Below are 10061 nucleotides of genomic sequence, written 5' to 3'. Positions count from 1 at the left end.
GCGTGGACCTTTGGTTTTATTCGCTGATGGGGCTTTGGATCGTTGGATTGTTTGGACCTTCTCGTCTGCGCCTTGTTATGTGTAGCTTGACAAATGTGTTGATTTGCCAAGTTTATTTCCAGCGATGGTGGGTCCAACATTTTGGCAATAAGATTGAACGACCTTTTTGGACTTTCTGATCTTTCAAGGCGAACTAAAAGCAACAAAAATATAAAGTTCTGAATTTCCAGGTAACACGTTTTGGCCATGAAATGTATTTGAGTTAAATTGAATACAGTAATTACAAAAATGATCATTTTAAATTATTTAGAGCTATGTATAACATAAAGAAAAAATGTTTAAAATAATGATGACAAAATAGTTTTATTCGCTTTACTTTCAAAACTAATCGGAAAACTTGAAAGTGCTTAGAAATGGTTCAAAATTTGCATGCAAATTCTACAGAAACGCCCACCTCCCAATTCCCAAACTTATGTATTTGTCAGGCCTTGGCAATAAAACTAAAACAGGGCTCTAACAACAGCATTTAGGAGGTGTTATACTATTGTCTAGCCGCGATATAATTTATATGGATGGAATAAAAGTTCGCTGAAAACGAGACAGAGACAAAGGAGAGTAGAGCGCGAACAAAGCGATATTCGTAAATTATATATGCACGTCCATATATGTATGTACATATGTATATACGGATCCAAAGTGGCTAAACTATATAGGTATGTATGTTTGTGCATATGAATAAACGAGGCGTATGGCTCGGCAATGTTGTAGATCACAATCATTTCAATTAATTCGAATATAAAATACGAAGTGGAGACGGCGGCTTTTGCAAAATGAACAGCGTGCGCTCGTATATATCAAATTTCAATATAAATGAGCTACAAACATAAATCAAGGGGGGAGGCCCTTCGACCCTCTCGATCCCCTTGCCATATATTGAATCCCCCATGGACCCCCCACATTGAAAAACACACGAAAGTGATGAAACAAACACGCCCGAAATCGTTTGACTTTTAATGCATCCTATAAACAGATAATACAGCCCCCAGAAAAAAAAAAAAACAAACAAACCCAAATTTAATGGACTGACGAATAGCTGTCAACGTCTTTGAAGGGAACTTTCTTTGCTGTTAAAATGTAATTTATTTTATTTTTACAACAATTCAAACGAAAACAAACAAGTAGACGGCGCGAGCGAGAGGGGGATGGCGGCAAAAAGTGAGCGGGAGGGCGATACTAAACATTTAATCGGACGTTAATTATGTTAATGAAAACACATTTCGAATGCAAGAATTAAAATCAAATTTTTCAATTTAAATTCGATCGCATCGCATGGACCATTTTTATTCGAAAACACATTTCATTGGAATCCCATGGGTGAGCGAGACGGCTACTAAGTGTGCGAGCGAGAGCACCGATTGATCTGCTTATTGAGAAATTGTGTGAAGAATAGTGATAAATCTTGAAAGCCAGCAACAAGCCCAACTTAAAAAATAAATGTTTCTTCGTCAAGGGGAATGCAAAGTTGTCGCCAACGCAAACGGGTTGTTTTCGTTGTTGTTGTTATTGTTGGTGGTGGCGTGTATCCGAAATTGAACGATTAACTACAAATTTGTGCATAGATTAAACTAGGATGACACTGCAAGAAAAACTTATTTTGCAGTATATTCAAGTCTGAACACAGATTTTATCAATATATCTGAATATCTTTGGAAATTTGCAAATTTGGAATGATTTGTAAGCTTGCGTTTTTTAAATAAAGTATTATTACCATTTTATAAAAAGCGGTCATATTATCTAAAATGTAACCCTACAATTTCGATTTAAATTAAACATGAATTCTTTCAATGCAGTCTTTCGACCACAAAGTAGACATTTTTTCGCCATAAACACACACATTTAAATGCGCTACGTTATTTTCTCATTAAGATCTTGTGGCGACCGCCCAGATGTTTTTGGCTTCCTGAGCAAAATCAATCAAATCTTTAACGATGTGACAGGTTAACAAGTCTCTCTTAGTGCCAAAAGGAAAACGCCCAAAAACAAACTACATATATGTACATATATATAAATACATATGTATATATGTAGACTTGATTTGGTTTTGGTGGTTTATTGCTTCACTTTGATGACGCCGACGAACGGAGAGTGCGAAATTTGCATAATTTAATTATGAGAGTTCTTTGTGGCAACTATTTGGGTGGTGCTCGATTCAATCGCGATAAGATGAACGAGCATTTCAATCGCGATTTATAGCTCTCAAATTTCCATCCATCAGGAAGTTGTCATACCGGGCCATGCCTTTTCATTGTTCTCTCCATGTTGGCGATTCTCGGAAGAAATCTTATCTAGAGTGGGGATTGAATGATTCCAGCATCGCGATATGTTTCATAATTTCCTTCATTTTCACACAATTAAAAACGCATTTTCATTCACCAAATCCGTTTTTACGATCACCGGGCGTATGTTGGTGGCCAACTTTTACGACCTTTTCCGAAAAGGATTTTCACTTTTCTCAGACTAAACACCGTCTAATCTGGCATCGTAAATCTTTGGATCGTTGCTGCCTGCGTGTTTTGTCATAGCTTTTCATTTAATAAACTGAAAACTCTTCCAACGACCAGCGGCCAGGCCACATACCAGTTAACTAATTATCTTAATGACAATTATTACTAAAGTGCGCGTCAAGACAAACGAAAAAAAAAAGAGAAATAAAACAGTGGCTCCTGCAAGACATGACACAATAGCTCACAATTATCACAAATGACCATAATTATTATCAACAAATGATAAAAAACACACAACTAAAAAAGGATCATAAAAAGTTAATAGGTGACCTGCAGTGGACCCAAGGAATTGTTGGGTAGTCTCTTTCCCCCTGAGAGAAATGAAGATCGAAAAAATCATCATCTGCAGTATGTTAAATGTTAGCACAAACCAAAATTAACTGGAATTGTTAACTATTGCTCTTGAAATAAGCTGTTAAAGTAATACTACAATTTCTCAACTATTCAAAGTGCGTAAAGTAAATTATAGTAAGTTTAATACAGCTGCAAAGAATATGCAAATACAAAAAATCCTTGTAACTTCTACCTTTTACAACTTAATATTGATTTGACGGAGATTTGAAAGTAATATATGTTTTAAAATGGAGGAGATTGACGGAGATTTGAAAGTAATATATGTTTTAAAACGGGGTAGTCTCGAAATTTCAGTTTTGAGACCTTAAAAAATGCATATAGTATGTATATACTTTTAAATACGACTGGACTTGGGAATATCGAAATGGCCGTCTGTTTTGCGGAGTATTAGAAACATATTTATATGTAAAAAGATAGATTTTATGAAAGAAATGGATATACTACAACTTTGATGTGGCACCTCGACCACATCGGTTGTAACGAAAGGCGGCAACAGGTGCACAATTACCCGGGCAGCAACGACAATAACAACTATGAAACATGCGTTAATTGCCAAGAGACTTGGGGATATGGGTGCTACTTACTTTGCGGCCTGGGCACGGTGACAAAATTAAACTTAATTGTTTTATGACGGGCCTGGACCGCCTGGCCAGGAGGTGGTGCACGCATGTACCCACTCCATCTCGATTTCGGTCTGTGTAGCCCATGGATGCCAGTTGGTGGGGTTTGAATCCGACTTAAATCACAGACGACAGCAGCTTCCAAGAGCGGCGATGTAGAAAAAACAGTTGACATTGTTTAGGGTCTTTAACTGCGTTCCTTTGTCAACGCTTTTGTCTTTTTTGTTTAATTGCTTTTCTTGTAAATGAATTTTGTTGCAAAGTGTTTGTTTTATTTTTTTCTTTTGTGTTCCTTTACCGCCACCGACAGCTTCCATTTTATAATATTTATTAAAAAAATGTTTTACCCAGAAGCCGAGATTTCGTGTAATGAACCAAAGGAGGAGGACCGAGCAGGTGCTGGATAACTCTGGGTTGTAGACCCCTGACGCAGACTATGTCTCTATACAAAAGTGACTCTGAAACCAAGTCAACATTTCTATCATTGCTTTAAAGTAATCTTTAAGCATTTTCATGTCAATCATACGAGAGGCCTGAGCTTAATGAAAGGAAAAGGTTTTTGCTTTTGGCTATTTCTGGAAAACGTTTAGTGAGCTATGCGCTTGTCGAATTCTTTGCAGACGTTCGTATGAATAAGTTAAGTTAAGTACATAGTTCAAAAGTGAATGGAAGGCATTCCAAAAGTTAGTTGATAAGGGGAAAATTTACAAAAATTACAAAATTTATTTATATATTTAAGCGTAAATTTATGAATATTCTAAATATTTTTAGTTCCTGTCCACATATAATGCAAGTCCCTTAATCATTGCAGCCCGTTATTTTTCCAATAAAGCACATTTACTAGAGAATTTTAATAGGCTGAAACAGCTAATGCGTTTCGACATTAATTAGTGCTGTTTAATGCGACCTACATTCCTATTGAACCGCTAGGCCGGTCATCGCGAACCTCCAGAGGAAGTCAACTTCTGCCTGGCGGACATAGATTGCCATGTCTCACGGCTGATTGTCATTTGTCACCAGGTTGGCCAGGTTGGTCAGGTTGGGGAGGACGTGGACTGGCACGAGAAGGCTAAACACAAACGAAAAGCACAAGCAAACAAAAAAACTCCAGATAAAACCGCCCAATTAGCTACACAGTTAAACGTCAACATCCTCACGGCTCCACATCCGGAGGAGCCGAGATCTGTCTGCCCGTCAGTCAGTTTCAATCGCAGCTCCTCATATGTAGCCAGTGACGGTTACATTTTCACCATCAATCGGCGGGCGCCTGCTCACAGAAAAATGCGGAACCAGCCGACAAAAAGCCACAAATCGCAGTCCTGCTCCATTCCGGGATGTCCACAGACTTTGGCGCAATAAGCCAGTAATTATCGTTTCAAATATATATATATATATATCATTTTGAAAAGTCGACGGTGGTCCCAACGTGTCGCACTAGTAGCTGTGAAATTGGGTTTATTGAGTTGCTAAAATATTTTACAAATGTCACGAGTCTCAAATTTATTTATTCATGTTTTACGGCCCTCTCTTGAGCGAACAATGCAATCGACGTTTTCATTAGCGTTTCAATAAAACTGAAAACATCTAAAAGATATTCGAACATTGTGTAGCAATATTTCATTTGATCGAAAAGCTACCGTTTCTCCACACAAAAAACAAAAAGCCATGGTCTGTTTGGATACAAAGCTGGCCCATTGTCGCTGTCACTGAGTTTTTGAATTCCGAATTTCCAGTGACGTATAATTGATTAACACCCATTCTGAGATCTCTTTATGGTTCTGTTATTTGACTTAGTTATTTAATACGTTTTTGCCGCTTGAGTAGCCGGAACTAAGGCTGTCCTCAATGCAAAGTGCATTTATGGCGCACACTTTCAGATACATTTATGTAAGGCATCTAATCTACTTTTTCGAAATTGAAAGAACGTGTCACGTAAATAAATCAATAGAAACCTGAACAATTCCGATGCAAAGAAATAATTTAATGTAGCTAGCATAACCCAATTTTATAAATAAGATCGTTATTAAATATAATTCAACTGAAAAATTAAATTTTCAAAGATCATCTGCATATAATAACTCTTAATCGCACTGAACCACTGACCTACATAAAATAGGGATTCACTTTTTACTAGCCAACTTTCCCTGCAGCTTACTTATAAATAAAGAAACACTCCATTCTATTTTATGCACTATCAACACCAATAACTCACTTCCTGGATCTCTGAGTACACCATCACCATTCAAATCCCCCGAGTAGCAATTGCAACATTTAATTAATTTAATTAACTTGAGTATTAACTGCCGAGACCGAAAATGTCCACCAAGGGGAGGAATGTGAATAGCTGGGGGAGCTCGAGGTGCTCATCAATCGCAAATAAAAAAAAAAAAAAAAACGCCGATTGGGAGCTATAACCGGGAGCTAATCAAGCGGCATTCGAGCAATGGAAACGCTTTGCTATGCAGTCAGCACGCTTTATAAAATAATGATCGGATTCGGATCGAGATCGAGTATTGCGGGCGCATCCCATCAATCCAATCCATCCTCGTTTTGATTGCACCCGTAAGTGCCATATTGTCACCGTTTGATCAATCAACGCAGCCGCCGCGTTGGGGCATCCCGAACGATCCGCCGATCGTAAATGTAACTCAATCCCCATTGATGATTGTTGGGTAACTTGTTTCCAGTTGCAGTTGCAGTTGCAGTTTGCTGGTTGCAATTAGCCCTGGCTCCTTTCGGTTCTGCTATATCTTCGGGGCCCATCGGTCGGTGGGCCTCAGCCTGAGCCCCTTTGCTAATTGACAATATTTATGAACACGTACGCATTTTATCGCCCCCAGTTACCATAATTGGGACCGTCGTCGCCCACAGCTGATGGCCAATTATTTTCATCAAAATTGTTGACAGTTTTCAGCGTGCCACAAATGAAGAGATCTCGACGCTCTTGGCGATCTCTAAACACCAATCGCCCGGTTGTACCACGTTTTGGTTATACGAATGCCAAACTGTGCGCCATAATAAATTGTCACTAGATGTGAGATCTCTAGACGGACTAGACTTGCACACTCTGTTCACCGTTTGCTTTTTAATTAAATTTACGTTAATTGCACATTAAAGCATTCTTGCTTTTCGTTATTCTATGTTAGTTCTTGCTGGTCTCTCAGACCAAACAAGTTCCATTTCAAGTGTGTTCGAGAACAAAAAGTAATTGTCATTTGCCAAAAGTCAGATGATAGACATTAACCCATGGGGCAAGATTTCTGTGTGTCACATTCAGAATAGAATGGCGAATGGCAGGTGTCAAAACAGCAAATACGTAGTTGTGAAGATCTTATGGGACATTATAATAAACGAAACGACTTTATAGTTTTAAACAAAAAAAAAATAATTTACCACTTGGAACTCGAGACAATGGAAATTATTTGACTGAACGCAAATACTATAATAAAATGATGCTGAAAGGCCACTTTTATGGAAAGATCTCATTAGACTTCAATAAAGGGACTGGAGTTAATTGAACGTAGCACGAACTTCTTCATTCTTGGTTCTCCTTAACTTTACTGGCTATTTGTAAGATTCTACCGAAAGCAGATTTCCTTGATTCAGATTATAAGGTCTGCCACCCTAATAGTTAACCTCAATTGAGTTAAATACAAATTGATTTGCGTTGAAATGCGATTTAAATACTTATAAAACAGAGGCTAAATAGAACGTTGCTTCCGTTTAATTTGATTAGCTTTGAAAAGAAGCCCAAGTACATTTCGTTTGAAATTCAATTAAAGAATCGTGTGACCTTCTCTCCATCTACAATACATGCAAACTCAAGATCGTTCTACACTCCTTTTTTTTTGTATTTTCGAGAAGGGGCCATAAAGTCGGTGCTACTGGATGGGTTTAAAGTTTTATTAGTTTCCACGTTACCGGGCGTTTTCATTATTGGGTAAACGAAAATTGAAATTATCAAACCATTAAAAGCAAACAACGGCAACTTGTATTTGGGGAACAGAACGAAACGAAAACGGGATGGGTTGGGATGGGGGCCAGGCTAATTAAATGTAATTAATTTTCACATGCCTCAAAATTAAATGCATTTAAATCAAAGAGATCCGAGAGAGTGTGAGCTTTATATATAGCGTATGCTTTAATAGTCGCCGACCGACAAAAAACCGACTGACGCTCTTAAAAGTGATTTAAAAAGTTTCATTAAGATAAACAACAACGAACACTCGACAGACACAGCCACAACCGAATGTTATAGCAATTTAAATTTTAATTTAAGCTCACAATGGCTATGAGCAGCACAGGTGAATAAACCATGGGTCAGATCCGACTCGCAACTCTGACTAAACTACAGAAAATTGTAGTCGAAAAAGTAAGCACTACCCCCAAAAAACCAAAAAAAAAAACTCTGTCTTGGGGGGCATTTACCGTTGCGCCCTCGAGGCGTGGCCGTTTCTGTCGTTTCATTTTATTTTTGGGCCAACCGTGTTTTCTACCCATATTAATGGCCCAACCAGCCATTTTGGACAAACAAATTGCCGGCTACTGGATGGGTTTTGGGACACCGTCCGAGTCTCAAAAAAACCTTTTGCACCTTGCTTTCTCGCCGTAACAAGAGATCTTCACGAACAAAAAATCTTCAAAAACAGCCAAATTTCAATGGAAAAAATGGCGTTTAACTGTAACTCGCGCAATGTGAAACATTTTCGGGTCAGGTGCAGAGAAGCAGTGCCGCCAGTCACAGTCCCAGACCCAGACTCCGAATCCGAATCCAAGTCCGACGAGATTTCACCAACCTGTGTCTCGCGGACAAGGCCCCAAAAGTTTTTTTTTTTTAGCTCCGACTGGTGGTCCATTATCTTACGGTAATATCGCCCATAAAGCGTTGTCTGTTTTCTGTTTGGTGGCTACCTAGTTCGCATCACCATTCCATCATGATCACCATCATCATCATCATTATCATCATCATCATCTGGCCAACCTTCGCGATCTCCACTGAACACTTGTACATATAGCAACTATGGCTCGTTGTGGTTTCCTACATAACATAACTAACTATTTCCTCAGGCCGCCATTGTGCCATTATTTTTTTTTTTTTTTTGTGTTCATTTCGTTTGGGTGTTGCGCAGATTTATGGCCAAGTTGGACATCTTGATTGGTCAGCTCTGCACTTTTCTATACAACGTTTTTAAACTTTAATAAAAGATGCATAAGCCTTAGTTTTGACAATTTAACTATGTGATATTTTGCAAGACATTGTTACTTCCTTATATAGATATATTTCAATAATTCATTTTAGAACAACTTAAATTGTACTTTGTAGTTTCCTTTTAGTTTAGTTTACTACGAAATGGGTCTACTAATAAATCTAATTTTCAGCCTGCCTTTCAACCAAATCAAACATATGAGTACGTGAACTACTAAAACATACATATGTATGCCCCTCAATCAACGTTGGTAGGACATTCTGGCCAAATCCGGAGCGTCGTACCGCAATGCATTCGTAATGCGACTCGTGCCCAGTGGGACAAAGCAGGGGGAGTCAGCCAGATGGGGAGCAGTGATATCGGATATCGGGGTAAGGGTGAGAGGGCTGGGGATTACGGGAGCGAGGCCTTAAAACGCGCGTTAATTAGCCGTACGTGCGGAGTGCGTTTGTCAAGCAGGCAAATGGCCAACGAATGCTTGGCTCAGAAATTTTATCAGCCAACTGAAATCAGTTACGGGCAAGCTCACTGCTGACTGCTTACTGCTCACAGCTCACCTGCAACAATGACAAGTGTTGATGGCGATGACGATGACGATGACGGTGACGGTGAACGAGGTATGGGATCTGAGGTTGGGGATTTGTACGTGGAATTGCGAGACCCATGTGTGTGTCGAGAGACTTGACTTGACCCGTGTCCACCATTCGTTAAGCTTAGCTATAAAACAAAATGAAAAATGTTGTTGCACAAAAAAAAAAGAAAAAGAAAAGAAAAGAAAATCAGGCGAAACACTTGTACCCATCGAATGCTGTCTGTGGTGAGGGCAGTGGTTCTATCTGATTTAAACGTAATGATTAAACCACAGCCGGGCAGATGCAAGTGGCAGTGCAATCAGTTCTGGAAAAGTTTCACAGCTGACCCGCCATTATCCTTGACCCGTTTAATTAAAGTGCGTGCTCTATCTGAGACGTGTACAAGATTTACATATCTTACAGGCTTACACAGTAACACAGCAATTGAAAGGAATGTAAAGTGTTTGTCGAAGTAAAGGTATTTTTATGGACTTGAAAGTAATAAATGGTATCACTCATATAAACCGACATTTAAAATGATATTACAGAAACTCTATAAGCTTAACAGTCATCAAGCTAATTCTGTTTGAAAAATGAAGTGGTTAACTGCAAGTCATTTACATATATGTAAATAACATGATAAAATCTACCAATGTATAATAATATTAACTAAAGTAAATATAAATATATGTGCTTAAAAAAGAAATTAGTTTTATCTGTGCAGCGTAAGTCCTTTAAAATTCA

Source organism: Drosophila melanogaster, chromosome 2L, assembly GCF_000001215.4.
Source record: "Drosophila melanogaster chromosome 2L".
Classification (NCBI taxonomy): domain Eukaryota; kingdom Metazoa; phylum Arthropoda; class Insecta; order Diptera; family Drosophilidae; genus Drosophila; species Drosophila melanogaster.
This window is presented reverse-complemented; position numbering follows the sequence as displayed.